This window comes from Nanorana parkeri, unplaced genomic scaffold (genome assembly GCF_000935625.1).
Source record: "Nanorana parkeri isolate BGI_ZX_2015 unplaced genomic scaffold, ASM93562v1 scaffold613, whole genome shotgun sequence".
Taxonomy (NCBI): Eukaryota; Metazoa; Chordata; class Amphibia; order Anura; family Dicroglossidae; genus Nanorana; species Nanorana parkeri.
In genome coordinates, this window is record NW_017306881.1 from 144,989 (window position 1) to 162,427 (window position 17,439).

Consider the following 17,439-nt stretch of genomic DNA (forward strand, 5'->3'; position numbering starts at 1 on the left):
TCCAAATGAACTGCAAGAGCCCATGGCATCTGCCAGGAGTCTCATCGAGTTGGAGTAACTCATCCACCCAGGCTAGTCCAGAGCTATGAGGATTTCTGGAATTCCCTTCACCTTGTTCTTGCAAAACGATTGGGGAAGGAGTTTCAGGGGAGGTAAGGGGTAGATCAAGGTGTACTGATCCCACGGAGTCATAAGAACATCAACTGCTTCGGCTAGTGGATCTCTGTGCCTAAAGACAAACCTGTCCAGTTTATTGTTGGAACTGGAGGCCAAGGAGTCCTCATGTGGCATGCTCCACAAGAGACACAGGTCCTGGAACACCTCCAAGTTAGGGACCTTTCTCCCAGGTTTGGCTGTGGAAATGTGTGGAAATCTGCCTGCCAATTGTCCACACCTATGATGTACACGGTGGACTCTACCTTTCTAACCTTGGTGAGACTTCTGGTTCCTTCTTGATGGTTGATATACAGCACCACAGTGGCATTATCTGACTGGATCCAGATCAGATGACACTGCGGCCAAGAGGTTTAGCATTACAGGGACAACCAAATTTTCCAAATTTCCAGAATGGTTAAAGAGACAGAATTCCAACAGTGTCCAAGTCCCCTGAACTGACAAGGACTCCTTTCCAGCCTGGCGGGCTAGTGTCCATCATGCAAATTTTTCAGTAGACCAAAAGGGAGAACTTTTCTAACTTAAGAGCCAGATTCCTGAACCACCAAACCAAGGACAATCTGGTTTCCGACAAATTGGTCTGTCCAAGGATTGGACTCACTTGTCCCACAAGAACAGGATGTTGTGTTGTAGGGGTCTGGAGTGGATCTGGACAAATGGGACTGCCTCAGAGAAGGCTACCATCAGACCATGACAAAACAAAGAGTTTGGGGATTCCTGGACTGAAAAGGAGCAAAGAGTTTAAAGTTTCTCTTGGGGAAGAAAAACTATGTTTAGAATTAGACCCACATATGCAATTGAGAAGTTGGTTTCATTGTTGACTTTTAAAGGTTTAGGATTTAGCTGAACCTCTGCAGGGTCTCTGAGGTCAGGACTACATTGTCAACCAGAACCCATGCCGACTGTTCTCTAAACAGGAGGTTGTCTAGATATAGCACAGTGGAAATTCCCTGAGAGCACACTATACATTTCAAGGCCACAAACTGGAACTGCAGAAAGTCCATTGCAAAGTAAAGTAATCGCTGATGTGCTGAAAAAATGGGGATATGCAAGTATGCATCTTTGATGTCCATAGGCCACAAATTTTTCCTGATGAAGGGAGACTATGATAGACCTGGTTGGTTTCATAAGGAATTTCTGTGCCTGTATAATGACATTTAAGGCCTTGAGATTCAAGATGGAGCGGATGCCGGCTTTTGGATTGGGAACTGTCAACAGGTTGGAGTAGAACCCTTTTTTTCATTCTGCAACAGGGACTGGGGCAATTACAGCATGTCCCAGAAGCAGCTCTAGAGCTTTATGGAATCCTGCACATCTTTGCAATGGCACAGGGAGGTTGGACACAATGAAAAGGGGAAGTTAGTTTTTAGCCCCTGTAAACCACCTCCCGAAACCAAGCATCTAGGAGGCAGGTCTAGTGTCCATAATGGCTGACATCTCCCCACTTTGGAAAGTGGGGGCAACCCCTCATTCTGAAGAGGATTTGTCTGAGGGTTTGGGGGACTTGGAAGTTCAGGATTTGTGGTTCGGACTGAGTGCCAGACGTGGTTTTGGCTTTGAAAATTGGAGTAACAAAAATGACTCTTCTTGGCCTGTGTTGAGTGAGTCTTCCCAGACTAAAACCTAGGCTTGTTATGCTGAGGAAGATAGATATTCTTGCCAGTGGTGACATCCTTAATGAGGGCATCCAGCATCGTCCCAAAGAGATGTATTTCAAAGGGCATGCAGAGTAGATGCTTTTTGTCAGGCAGAAATTCCACAAATTAATGCTTTAGCCAAAGTGTCCTGGTATCAGTTGCCATAGTGATCAGATCCCTCTTAATGGCCTTAAACCAGTCAACTAGAGTTTGACAGATTAAGGTCATGACTAGAAAAGGTTGGAGTGCAGGGCCTGCGAGCAAGAACAGGACCTCTAGCCACTTGTTTGTGGGGTTCTTAAAGATAGGTGCATTCTTCACAAAGATGGTATATGCTTTGTTTAGAGGCACATGTGCCAGAAAATGCTTGGTAGTATTGGGAGTCTAAACTGAAGACCGCATTAGTAGAGGTTATGGACAGTTCCTCAAGTTTCAAGGTAGTGTGCGCTGCAATAATATGAGCTGAGATGATCCCTTTATGTTTTGGAGCAATGGCAAAAGACTGCAACTCCTCTGATGCCGGCTCATCCATGAGAAACTTGATAGATTGAGCATCAGACAGAGACTCAGCGGCTGAGAGCTCAGAGGTCACTAGTTCAATGGACAGATCAGATAGAGATTCTGCAGGGGAAGGCATGGGAGTACACTTATAACCTCTGTAGGTAATGTCAGCAATCAGTAGTGACATCCTCCATGGATAGAGCGTAGAAAGCAGCCTTGCCCAAGGAAGCTAAAGAAGACTTTGAAGATGGCATAGACTCTAACAGAGGGCAAAATTCCTGGGTTGTCAGTGTCAGGCACCTCAGATGGAACACTGTCACGGAACTATTAGTAGTATGTGAGATGAAGTGTGACTGGTCCCTATGTGTCTAGAATCAGACATGTTGCACTGCAAGCGGGAAGGCAACATGCCCAGGTTATGAGGCAAGGCCTCCGATACTTGTGAACGTAACTGCTGGGAAGCAGGGGTAGGGTCAGGCAGCCGAAAGTGATTAAAGTGATATTAAAGCTTCATTTTTTTATCAATAGGAGGCCCATACTTGTACAAATCCTTTGTTCTTTTTCATTAAAAATTTTCAGTTCCTCATTCTCTAGTGGGTCCCCGTATAGCTCTTTCTTCCTCCCCCTGCATGGGTGCCTCCATCAGCTAAGTGGCTGCTAAGTAGGCACCTGTGCATGCTCGTAACCGGCAGTGCCCGCAAGTGGCTGTGCACATTCATAGACACACACAGCCCTGCGGTATGTCACGCCCCTCCCCTCCGCCCAACAGGTTGATTGACGACAGATGGAGCCTATGGCTCCTGTGCCCTCAATCTCCTCCCCCGCAACCAGGAACCATAAAATTGTGGGTTAGCCCAATATAGTCCCAGGAATGGAGGATATATAGCTTGGGAATGGAGGATAGCTTCGGAGACCGGCACTGGTGAAAAGCGGCGCTGACAGGTAGGTGTGGGAGGGCACAGAAAGGTACTGGCCATTTTTTACCTTAAAGAGAATGAATTGAGGTAAAAAACACCCAGCCTTTAGTAATCCTTTAAGTTACTGTAGACAGGCAGCATGAATGAACTGAAGAGAGTTCCATGTGTCTTGCAGTAGGAGCAGTGATAGGAAGGTGCTTCATCACCGCTTAATGGCGATATATAGCTCACACTCCACCAAGCAGATAATGTCATTGCTCAATCCCTCAGTGTTAACCTCATGCACGGTAAGATTGATGGAACACAGAAAATGTTGTAGTGCCCATGGTGCTAATAACAAGGTAGCTCCCGATGCCTAGCTCATGCAGCCTACTCACAAAGTGAGCATTCAGAGACAGGGTCACACTTAAGCAATGCCACAACTCTGGACCAGGAAAGTACTCTGTGGCTAAATTTTACCAGTAAATGGAGGTCTGAAAAGGGCCACAGTGCAGAGCCCAGTGCCCATAGGTCACATTCTGCTAGCCCAGCGTCATCTAGTCCAGTGGGGTCTGGGTATTGCCTTCAAAGCCAGGCTGATGAAAGCCTGATCTTGTTAGCAGCATAAAGAGAACAGCTCAGCAGTGATGAAGCAGGAATCTTGATTGAAGAAAAAAATAGCTAACAAAAAGGTCAGAATTTTTTCAGCAGATTAGAGAAAAGATGTTAATTTTCCTAAAACACTAGCAAAAAACTGAGGTCTGATGAAAGTACACAGGACTATACTGGGCTAACCCACAATTTTATGTTTGCCAGTTTCCAATCCTATTTAATCATTGGTATTGACTGAACCAGTGACTGATAGTGATACAAGTTTAAAGGGAAAGTAAATCCATGCACATATTTTCAAAATCAAATTTTACCCAGCATATGATAATAAATTATTGCCAATGGGCATCATTTCCTTGATATATTAAACATTTGCAATAAAAAAGCTGCAGGTCATGCACAGTCCTCCATTTGTAAAGCCAGTGCAATCAATAAGAACACCCAGCCTTCTTTTCCGGATAGCCACATCTGCCCATAACCAACATAACCCAGAATTCCCGCATTCGCAATAGAAAATAATGGCCATCCATGCCAATGATAGCTATTGCAGGACGCAGCTGCCGAACAAGGAGAGTGACGTCACCTTCGGCACAGCTTAGATCGATTTCCCAGCATCTCCATGATGCCAGAACCAATGATTTAGTACACATCCATGGTTTTTTCCCACCCTAATAAAATTCAAAATATAGGTTGTTCTGTTCAATTGCTGGGGACTGCAGTGTGCAGGACCTAAAGTTTTTAAGGTGGGCTAACATTTTATGCAAAGTGCATGCAGTGCATTTAGTTCTCTTTTTAGTTATGTTACATTCATAGTATATACTTTTTTTGCACTTATCTATTGTCAATTACAAAGGCATTTATAATTATCCTAAATGTATTTAGCTTATGGAAAACTTCTGGAAAGGCTTTAGTATTAATAGTTAATGAGGCTGTAAGTGGCTTTCAGCGTAAGCATCCTGCTTGAGAGTGAGCAATTATTGAATCAAAATTATTTATTCAGATGCCGAGATCGAAATGTAAGTAACGTGAACTAAATATGCCCCAGAAAAAAATAAATTAACTACATTCAGTTGAAGGATAAGTGTTACGTTTGAAATACATATTAAGGATGACATTTCAGGAGGATTAATAATACTGTTACTGTAAATGGTGTAAGTATGAAAAGGATTCTGATGCAGACAATTATGGTCTTGTTAAGCAAATAACACTAATATTTTCTGACTGCAGTAACTAGAGATGGTACGCATGTTTCTGGTTATGTCATTACAGAGCTCACTGTGTCTCGGCTGGCATGTTTCTGCTTGTGTCGGTACACTACTGATTGTGTCTCAGTGGACATGTTTCAGGTTGTGCCAGAATGGCACTAATTCTGTAACTGTGTATATGTTTCTGGTGGTGTCAGTATGGCACTAATTGCATCTCAGTGAACATGTTTTTGCTTATGTCAATACGACATTGTGTGTGTGTGTGTGTATGGTACTGATTGTGTCTTTATGGCATCTCAGTGGCATAACAAACAGGCTGAGGAAGGACTGTGACAGGATGGCTTTTTCCATAAAGAGAGCACTGGGCTTGACATGGATTATTTAAAGTGCCATTAAACCCCCACATTTTTTGTATCTATGTCTCTAAAAGTATTATTTTTACCTGCTGCTGAACCATTTCTTCCTTACATTTAGCCATATTCACAAAATACCCGATTGATCCTGCCATTTGCTCTAGTTTATTTCTTGCCATTGGCAATGGTTTCCCATTCTCCAGCGGTTTAGTTGCCACTGTCATTGCACATGCTCTTTCCCCACATGCAGGGCCGGACTGGTCATAGGGCAAACCGGGCACTTGCCCGGTGGGCCGGGCCGAACACAATCAATCTGATTGTGTTCGGGCCGGTCCGTTATGCCTGATGGCCGGCTCTTAGCAGAGCCGGCACTACTACACAGTAGACACTAGAGGGAGCTGGTGGGGGAGGCCAGAAAACACCTCCTCACCCAGCTCTCTCTAGTCTCTACTCTGTGCTCTCTCCGGAGCTTGCTGGTGATGTTCCTGTCCCCTGTCCCGGCCGTTATATTTACATATGCATGGACCGCGGTGATTTGCATATCAATAAGCCGCGGGCCATTCATATGTAAATCAATGCCGACGCCCCCCCCCCACCCTGCTAAGGAAGAAAAAAAGAAAAAACTGCCTGAACAAGGTAAGTTTAAGCATGTGTATGGTGCATACGTTTGTTACATTGGCGGCCATTGTGAACACTTTTGTTACATTGGCGGTCAGTGCTGAGATCCCCACCGCTGCGACCCGTCCTGTCAGCTCTCTCTCTCCTCCCGGCCATTGATTGGCTGGCCAGGCGGCTCCGTCTGGGTACCGTACGAAGGCCGCGTACTCACTGGAGAGGCCCCGGGGGTGACAGGCTGCACATACAAAGGTAAGAGGGGACTTTCTTGTTAATCGGGAAGCCGGGTGGCGACTCTTTACACGCTGCCGGGCTTCCCGGCTTATCAGGAAGCCAGGTGGCGAGTCATTACACGCCACCTGGCTTCCTGAATGAGACTTCCGTTACTCGGTAATTGGTATCGGCGAGTACCGAAAAAAAAATGATCGGTACTCGTACTCGGTACCAAAATACCGGTATCGGTGCATCCCTAATATATATATATAAGTACAGGGGTTGTATTTTTTGTTACGTGTGGGGGGTGAGGGGGAGTAGAAGTGTAATAGGCTGCGTTCACACCTTTATTTTAGGTGCAATTAGGGATTTCTGCGTCAGGAACTTGCGTTTTTCTGCAACAGAAATCCCTAAATTGGCGTTTACAAATGGCAGCTGTTACCTAAGTTAACGATCAGGTGACAGAAGTTGCATGTAAACGCCTGCACACCGCATGTAAAGATACATTATATGTTTACATTCAGTTAGGAATCAATCACTCTACCTGGACGCATTGATTGTGCATCCAGGGAGAGTGTTTTCTAACCGCATGTAATCATATCACGTATCATTACATGCGGTGTGCAGGCATTTACATGAAGCTGCTGTCACCTGATCATTAACTTGAATAGGTGGCAGCTGCCACTTGTAAACACCAGATTAGGGATTCCTGATGCAGTAAAACGCATGTTTCTGATGGAGGAATCCCTAATCGCACCTAAACCTACAGATATGAATGGGGCCGTATTGTGTGTGTATTAGTGTCTGTAGTACTTAAACTGGATATAGTTACATTTTATTTTAAAGTATGAAATGTGGCAAGCGGCCCCCAAGAGAGAAAAACATTTGTAGAGTGGCCCCCAAGACAGAAGAGGCGGGGGGCCGAGGAACCACGCGGGTACCACGCGGTGCCTTCTTACAGGGCTTCCACCGGCTGCCTATTTTTGCCTCCTGAGACCCTTTGCCCGAGACTTCAGGCTGGCACCCCGAAGCAGAGCGGCAGCACAAAGTGTGTACCAAATTCCTATACTATTATTCTGCATTGCTGTGTAATGTTTTGCAGGGATTTTTAGTCCTCTATAGCTGATGGTATTCTGCATTAGAGTGTAAGCTCCTCTGTACAGAGACTGATGTGACTTCTCTGTACAGACCCACATGTGACTCTGCACGCTTCCTCTTCCTCATTGGAAGCTGTTCTATGTGACTATTTTCATCCTCTTAAGAGGCTGCTTCAGCATATTCATTAACAGCTCCTCCACTTGTATTCACTATTACAGCTGCGGTGATTGCAGTAAAATATAGTTTATAATCAGGAAATCCAGTTTTATTATTTATTAAATAGGTTGTGCATATGTTATTTCACTTGTATTGAAACTTGTTTCTGCATATGCCGGCTGCAGAGTGTGACAGGGGCTGTCCATCCAGCACACTTTGGGTTTTGTACTTTCTTTAGCCCACAGACAATTATTCCTACCATGAAAGGGCCAGTGAGTTGTGTTTTCTTCTCAGGCTAGATCTTCTGGCAGGCAAATACAACTGACCAGCAGACCAGTTAGCAGGATTGTGGTAGCTAGCATGTGCGTGACTTTCTGTATCCATGTTCATTGTGTACCCAGATACAAGAATATTTCCCCCGGACCTCAGATGCTGTAGCAACCTGCTAAAGCTAGAAGAGTAGCACTGGTGTGGTTCCTAACAGTAACAAAGTGACATCATTTTTCTCTAGCGACACATATGTGCTGATTTACTAAAGAAGGAAAGTATGTTCATATAGCAAAGTAGATTTTCACTTTTAAAGTGCATGTTCATTAATAAGGTAACATTGTGTTTGCTTTGAATAGCCAATTAAAATTTAAAAAAAACAGGATTTTTGGCAGCACTTAATTGGCTGATTGAAGTGAACACAGCTTAATCTTATTTATTCAGTTCAGTGCACTATCACTTAGTAAGTGACAGTCCCTATTCTTTCAGTAAATTAACCTCAAGGCTTCTCTGCTACCTGTGTTGTGTTGCTCCAACATCTCAGGTCTGAGTGTGGGATCCTAGTGCTTAGGTAGAAATGAACACACAATGTCCACATTTGCTGGACTAACCAACCTGTTGTCTGCTTGCCAGGTCTGAATGACGATTGTACTAGATAGTTTTACAGCGCACAACCATACATAGTGCATATAAATGAGACATTTTGAAAGACCCCACAACTTAACACCTGAGGAATCAGGCTTACCTTGACTCAATGTAGGTGTTCTGCTTCACATGCTTCTGTGTGATGAAATAAAGAGCACAACTATGTTCTTATGACCTGTGCCATCTCCTTTGATGAGAGAATTACTGCAAGGATTTTAAGCATATACCTTACAAAAGTGTGATTTGCTGCCTAAACATTTGTTGTTTAGTAAAGTATATTGATAAAAGGGGAAGAGTTAAGTAAACTGTTGCATAAAGGGTTAGATACTATTATAAAATTACACTGATACCTTTTTGAAATATTTCACTAACTCTAGTATCTCCTCCTACAAATATAGTGTAGTATCTGGTTGTTTTTAAGGCTAGTCTATAGCCAAAACCAATTTGTTTTGTTTTGTATAGAGTTGGGAATGATCAGAACCCCTGTCAGGTATTTCAGCAGACTGGTGGTCTGTTAAAGAGACCTTACCACTTACCACTGTCCCGGGGACAGACTGGATGTAAAGGAAACTCTCCATTAGCAACCCAGACAGAAGAAAAATTGCTTTTAAATCAAGGGGGTTATTCACAAAAAGGTGAAGAGTTTGGAGAAGGCCGGATAAGTGAACAATCAAGACCAAAATTGCTGAACTGGAAAGTGAGCTGAATTGGATAATTTTTCCACATCAGCTATTTTGGCCTAGATTGTTCACTTCTCCTGCCTTCTCCAAACTCTTCACCTTTTTGTGAATAACCCCCAAAGTAAAGGAGAGGAAGGCTAGAACCTATGCCGGTTTTTATTGTCTGTTTCCCTGTTGCAGATATTCCCTCACTTGCTGTTTGTAAGAAAGTTGTCCCCAAACAGAAAGTGAGGGGAAATCTCCATAAAAGTTGTAATCTTTCTCCACTCTATCCAAAACTTAAAAAAAACCCTTTTGTCTATAGATATACTGTAACTTGGGATTTTCTACCAATTACATCTCCATTTGTTAGATTCATTCTTTTTTTTTTTTAGGGGTACATTATTATCATATATAGTCGTGAGCATGGGCTGTTTTTGTGTGATCATACTTTTTTATTTTAATATAGTTTAATAGTTTGAATGTAATTTATTGTGTTGGTGGTACAGTGATTTTTCTGGAGAAACTCGTGTAGGTCTTGTGACCATAATCCCCAAAGTGCCCATTTAATGAAGAAGGAATGTGAAGATTTAATTTGCCTGTCATTCATGGCATCATTGTTAATTAAGTTGCTGTCATGTGTTATAATTATAGAGCCCCAGGTGGCATGAACAGTAGCTCTACTCTTCCATGTACACACTGAGGTGTCTGCAGAGTAGGCATGCTACCAGTCTGGAGTAAGTTTGTCCATCACAGAGAATCTGAGAACTGCAAAGAAATCTGGGTAGGTACTACAGTTCCATCTCACTTTCACTACACACACACAGATGAATTCAATATATTGTTTGCACCAGAATTCTGACACAAATGCATCTTAAGACATGTCTGTGCCAAATTCTAAAACATGCTGTGGCATTTTCCAGACCTCTACTGACTTCTGCCCCAAATTTAAGTACCGTAGTTCCTATTTGCACCATATTTAATTATGGTGCTGTGCTTGCTACATATTATATGAATAAACTATAATAAAAATAAGAAGAAAAGGGATGTATAGTAAGACCAAGTACTTTTTGGCGTGACTAAAAGAAACACAAATTCAAAAAGAGTGCACGTTCATATTATATGACTGTTGCAGTATGCGACGCATACCTCAGGTGCGACATTCCTTGAAACTGAGGATCCAACTGAAATCTGTCTCATACACATATGCCACACAAAGATGGCCCAAAGTTTGTTTCACAAGCCAGCGCCAGTTTCATAGGTTTGCTCCAAATTCATGAATGTTATGCAGCCCTGCACATGAATTTGGCACACAAAGAAACACAAATTCAAAAAGAGTGTCATTAAGACACATATGAAAAGTGTCTCAGGGTTACAAGAATAGTGTTTTTTTTGTGCCAAATATATGTACAATGCTGCATAGCATTAATTAATTTTGTGCAAACCTATAAAACTGGTGTTGCCTTGGAAAACAAACTTTGGGTCAGATATATGTACACTTAAAGTATATAGATGTGCCATCTCTGTCCAAAAGTGTGGCATATGTGTCTGAGAGAGATTTCAGTTGGATCCTCAGTTTCAAGGAATGTTGCACCTGAGGTATGTGTCGCATACTGCAACAGTCATACAATATGATTCTTGTAACCCTGAGACACCTTTCCTATGTGTCTAAATTACATTTTTTTGATTCCCCTGACAGTGTTAGCCTCTACTGGTAAATAAAGGCGCCAACTATAGATTTAAAATAGTGATGCGCATACAAATATTTAGACAATTGTAAACAAATTATTTTATTTAGCTTTGGCTAGACAGCATTGCCATCTGTGTCCCATCGGGGAGATTTTCCTTCCCTTCCTTTTCAATAGCCACAACAGGAAAAGGAAATCCCTCCAAAAAGAGAGAAACTCCTGGTGCTCGGCACTATCACCAGAATTAGCTGGAAGATTTCCCATCTATTCCTGTTCTGATGGCAACGCAATATTTGAGATTTTCTTTTACTTTCACTTTTAGTGATAACAGTCACCAGGACAAATAGAGAGGGTGAATCTCCCTAATAGAGACAAAGACAGCAATACAACATGACAGGGGTTTTAATCTGTCTACTAAAAAAAGTCTTGGCCTCTATTGCACTTCTTCATTAAGTGGGCATTGCCTAAGGAAAATACCTCACATTGACTCATAGCTGGTATGCGTATTCAAACAAATAATCAGAATTGTTAGTGGCAACACCATTTTATTATCCCCTTCTTCTTCAGCAAAGTTAACTCAGAAGAGTCACTGTGCATAGTAAAAAAGGTGAAGCTGTGTTCACTTGAAATACTAAATCATTTGCCAGGGAATAAAAAAAAACAGGATTTCTTCCACTTATTTATGAAATTGAAGTGTGCACACCTTCACTTTATTTACCATGGTCAATTAACATTCATTGTTAAGTGAGCAGTCTCTACACCTTTAGTAAACAACCACCTATATCTAACTCCTGGAATAAATGTGTTAATGTAATTTAATAAATGATTTGGAACTAAAAAGCATGTGAATGAAGCCTGTGTCTAATATTAAAAGTGTGAATCTAGCTGTTCCATTGTGCTGTGCTGATATGATCTGAATTTTTGCAGCCAGGCATTCATCCTCATTTGTCAGAAACTTTACATCTGGAGGCACCAGGCAAAACTATCACCCGGGTGTTTTATTACATACTGTGCACAGGACTGCCTGCAATAAAATGTAATTCTAATTAGATAAATACGATTTAGATTTAGAACAGAAAACAACATGCCCCTAAGAAATGTTTACAATATATAGCTCTATATCATGCTTTTTTTGTAGCATGAACACAATAGTTAAAATGATTCATCGAGCATTGCCACCGGAGTGTTTTAAGCAATATAAATAAAGATTATGATTTATTTTGCCATCTGGTATCATCTCTAGGAAATGTAAATATCCTCTATTCATGCCTTTGTTCCTGCATACTGTAACTTGTATTGGGTAAGCACTGTGATGTGGCTACTCCTGTTGTAGCAAGTGCATAAACTGGTGGAAACAAAGTCTGTTCAACACTTTACACTGATTCTAATCAAACAAAAACAGACATGATTATTCAGTTTATAGTAGAGGCAAGTAGGAGATGTTTCAGGACATATGTTATTATGTTTAATAAAACATACACTTGCCTACTCAAAAAAAAGAGAACTCTCTAACAAATACTTAGAACAGTGGTTTCCCCAAATGTGGCCCTTGGGTCAGATGTTGCCCTTTGCTTGCATTTGACTGGCCCTTTGCACAATATTCATCCCAATGACACTAATGATGGGGCATGATTTCTCCCACTGGCACCAACAGTAATGGTGCACTATTCCTCCCTCTTACACAAACTATGGAGCAGTGTTCCTCCCAACAACGCCAACAACAATGAGGCTCTATTCCTCCCTCTAATACACACTATGAAGCACTATTCCTCCCACTGACATCAAGAATGGGGCACTATTCCTCCCACTGACACTAATGATGGGGCACAATTCCTCCCACTGACACCAAAAATGGGGCACTATTCCTCCCACGACACCAATGATGGGGCACTATTTTTCCCACAGACACCAATAATGGGGCGCTATTCCTTCCACTAATACCAATGATGGGGCACTATTCCTCCCACTGACACCAATGACGGGGCACTATTCCTCCCACTGACACCAAGAATGTGGCACTATTCCTTCCACTGATACCAATGATGGGGCACTATTCCTCCCATTGACACCAATGATGGGGCACTATTCCTCCCACTAACAGCAAGAATGGGGCACTATTTTTTTCACTGACATCAATGATGGGGCACTATTTCTCCCATTGACACCTGTGATGGGGCACAATTCCTCCCACTGACACCTGTGATGGGGCACAATTCCTCCCACTGACACCAAGAATGGGGCACTTTTCCTTCCACCGACAGCAACGATGGGGCACTATTCCTCCCCCTGACACCAAGAATGGGGCACTTTTCCTTCCACCGACAGCAACGATGGGGCACTATTCCTCCCCCTGACACCAAGAATGGGGCACTTTTCCTTCCACCGACAGCAACGATGGGGCACTATTCCTCCCCCTGACACCAAGAATGGGGCACTATTCCTCCCACTGACACCAATGATGGGACACAATTCCTCCCACTGATACCAAGAATGGGGCACTTTTCCTTCCACCGACAGCAACGATGGGGCACTATTCCTCCCACTGACACCAATGATGATGCACAATTCCTCCCACTGATACCAATAATGGGGCACTATTCCTCCCACTGACACCAACTATGGGGGAATATTTCCTCCCACTGACACCAACGATGGGGCACTATTCCTCCCACTGACACCAACGATGGGGCACTATTCCTCCCACTGACACCAACGATGGGGCACTACTCCTCCCACTGACACCAATGACGGAGTACCATTTCTTCTACTGACACCAACAATGGGGCATTATTGCTCTCTCCACTAAACGCAACTGATATATCATTTTTCAATCCCACTAACCAACAACCCTGGGGCATATTTTATTCCCACTGACCATCGAGTCTGTGGCATTTTCTACTCCTACTGGCTACAGTCTAGCCCCCTTAAACTTATACAGCTAGAAAACAGGCTCTTTTTTTTAGAGGGCTATTCACAAAGCTGCCATAGGCAGCCGTGTGAATAACCGGCCTGAAGTGAAGTGAGCCGAACGCTGTTCGGCTATTCACTTCAGGCTTGTATGGCTGATTTCAGCCGTACACAGACTGAAATCAACCATACATCGGCTTGCTGCGGCTGGCTTCAGGTCGGCTGAACATGCTCAGCAAGTTCGGCCGACCTGAAGTGCAGAAGGAGTTCGACTCAGCCGATCCAACATCTGGATCGGCTGAGCCAAACCTCCGGCAGGCTACTCGCTGCTATTCGGCCTATTCCCATAGGGGCCGAATAGCAGTGAGTGAATAGCCGAATGCCGCTGAGGTTATTCTGCTCTGTACCTCTGTGGTACCGAGCAGAATAGAAAAACAATTAAAAAAGTAGAAAAGAAAATAGAAAACAATTGGGCGGAGGTAGCAGTGACAGCTAGCTCCACCCAACTGTTTTCTATTGGCCGGGGCCAGCTGTCATTACACTCGTCGGAGCCGAGTGGTATCAAAGCCGGCTCTGCTGAGTTCTCAGGGGATGCTGAATTGTCATTACGATGAGCGCTCAGCAGAGTCAGCTTTCATATCCCCGCCCACTCTGATAAGCTCTCATCGTAATGAGAGGTACTAGGTAACCAGGGGACGCTGATGTTATCACTGCGGCTCTGCTGAGTTCTCAGTGTAATGACAGATCAGCGTCCCTGGTTACCTGGCTCAGAGTTTTGGGTAGGTATAACTTCTTGTTTCACCCTAGGCAAAAATGAACATTTAACACCAGCACTGCAAGAGTTAATAAAATTTCTGCCTGGAGTTCTTTAAGTTTTGGAGTAAGGATGATAAATTGAAACAAATTAAGGGAAAACTATCTTGAAAAATGAAAACTAATGCAGCCACCACATCTAAGAATTTTGTGAGCTGCAATCTATTATATTTTTGATTTTAGGTTTAAATATGCTTTCAGTTTACATGTACTGAATTGGTGTACTGTGAGAAAAATAGGACATGTTGCATTTTTGCACAGCATGTTATCACGCACCACAATGTGCTGCTCTGCGTAGTGGTGCAATTTAATTTACCTCCCCCCCCCCTCACCAATGCCCTGTCATCTTCTCCCCGGCTTCTTCTGGGTGCCAGGTCTTTGGTTGTCTTGACTGGCTGGCAGAGGAATTCTTAACTCAGTGTACATTCTAAAGAAGATTGCCAAGACGCCGGCAAGTTTGTCCTGCCAAAAGCCTGCCTGCTCACAGTTTTCAGTTTTTTTTTGTTTAATTCCACTTTAAATGAAGTGCAAGTTAAATAAAGTATAAGCAAGCAAGCATTGCTGCAATGCATTTTAATAATGCATTCAGCACACCAGTGCATGTGTGTTTGTAAACGAGCTCTAAAATGATATACATAAATACTGTAGAGAACTTTCCCAGAATTTTCTGCATTATAAGCAACAACTTATTTTTTGCTTGATCTACTGGATATAGCTTGATGCTTTTCTGTTGAGAAACATTGAGGTAATTGCTATTTGCAGAATTAAATGACAAAGAGTGCAGTTAAGTGTTATTAGTTGTTTTACATAGAAAATAATTATCAGCTAGGACTTCAAAAGACTAGTGAGCAGCCACTTAAGGGGTTATTCACGAAGGACCTGAAGAATCCAGCCGTAGCTTCGGCTCTTTGGGCCGCTGGAGCCCTTCGATTCAGTCAAAGCAAAGGGCTGCTGTACGGGCTATTCACTATCGCCCGTACAGCAGCCAAATGTGGCCGAGCAGCTCAGTCGCTTTGGCTTGACTGAGCCAAAGTGACAGCCGAAGTGGGCAAACGGCCTGCCGCCGGCCGGCCATAAGCCCTGCAAATAACAGCTGAGTGGAGCCAGGCGTGATCTCAGGGCTGGCTTTGCCCAGTTGTAATGACAGATCAGCATCCCCAATTGACCTGGGGATGCTGATCTGCCATTAAACAACAACAACTATTCATTTACATTTTAAAAATATTTTTCAACCCTTTTTTTTTCTTTTCTGCTTTTTTCACTATTTTCTATTGTGCTTGATACCACGGAGGTACCGAGCAGAATAGCCGAGTCGAATGCCACTCGGCGGCATTCGGCTATTTATTCACTGCCGTTAGGCCCCTATGTGAATAGGGGCGAACAGCAGAGAGTGAGCTGCCGGAGCTTCAGCTCAGCTGATCCAGATGTCGGATGGGCAGACTCGAAGTTCTTCTGCACTTCGGCTCAGCCAAACATGCAGAGCATGCCGTACAAGCCAGAAGCAAATAGCTGAACAGCGTTCGGCTCACTTCACTTCGGCTGGGTTATTCACTCGGCTGCCTTTGTGTTATTTTCTCCATGAATGATCTATAGGGATACAGGGACCAAATTGAAGATTTAAATACTGTAGGTACTCTAGGCATAGCATGAATCAATGCCTGGCAAGTGAATTGCATGCATTTACAGTGCTTTGGACATTTGTTTGAAGAGCCTCCACCATAACGACCATGTAAAAATAAAATAAATATTGTAAAGCTATTTAAGGATATATAAACCTGTCAATTTTAAATGTGACCTCTTTTTTATTGAACACACCTGTATGCATGCATTTTTGTTCTTCTGGCTCTGAAACTTGTGTGCACAATCATTTTTGACTGCAGTGGAGTTTTCCAATGCATAAAACCCACATTGATTTAAATAAGCCCTACAACTAAAACCTCTGATTTTAAAGCATACTGTTGACAGGGCAATTTGTTTGGTTGCAGGCTAGCTGGCAGGTGAAGCTGGAGATTTTTTGTGTTTTGTATTGTTGTAAGCCTTCCCAATGTGCACCCTGCCTAAAAGGCTGATTATATATTCATGCAGGTACCATTTTTTCTAGTTTGACTATTTTTGGAGGTGGGGACGCACTGGGGTCCCAGCATGCATTCTAGGTTGCTGGGCCCCCAGTGCGTCACTGCACCTTATTAGGAGGAGTTGGCTACCTCCAGGTACACCGGCATGCAATTTATCGACTACATTAATATACTCACACTTGGAGACTCGGATACATAGAGTTAGGACCACACTTTGCAGAGGTGCTTTGGCGCGGCGGTGTGGCTTCTACATATTTTTGGCCAAAAGTTTGTGCAACTAAAACCTCTGATTTTAACGCATACTGTTGACAGGGCAATTTGTTTGGTTGCAGGCTAGCTGGCAGGTGAAGCTGGGGATTTTTTGTGTTTTGTATTTAAATAAGCCCTAACCTGCATAGCTCACAATATTTATTAAATTATTCCTAAATATTTTTCATAGGGGCTTATTTATGAAAATTTAGATAGCATGAATATGTCGTCCCACAGCAGCCATTACAATTCCTTGTTAATTCCCAACTCCTCAATGCAGAAATAACAGCTGATATTTTAGTGGTTGCTCTAGGCAACAAGAAATGTTCTTGTTAACCTACTTTTTTATGCATAAACACCATTTATTTTAGCTGTGGGATAAGACAACACCTATCACAACTCGTATCATTACCTAGACTTTAAATCATGTGCCTTAGAATAGTAAATCACGTTTTACTACTTATTAACAGTGTGCAGTGGTCTACCTGAATCAGTCTAGGATTAGACCTTTTGATTTTCAGAGATAATTTTTCCATCTGTTAAAAACCATATGAAAAATCATCAACACCTAATCTTTTCTGAACTGCTGCTGCCCCTGTGGCCTTGTTGCATCTAAAATTAATACAACTCCCACTGGAACTGTTATTCGCCATATATCTAGAGTGAAAATACACATTGC

At 42.9% G+C, this 17,439-nt stretch overlaps 1 protein-coding gene across 3 annotated transcripts in view; it reads left to right on the top strand.

Annotated features, from left to right (window-relative positions):
* LOC108792206 (bifunctional heparan sulfate N-deacetylase/N-sulfotransferase 4) overlaps positions 1-17,439 on the top strand; it is a 278,647-nt gene that overhangs the window by 30,984 nt on the left and 230,224 nt on the right. The gene's annotated exons all lie outside the window — the stretch shown is intronic.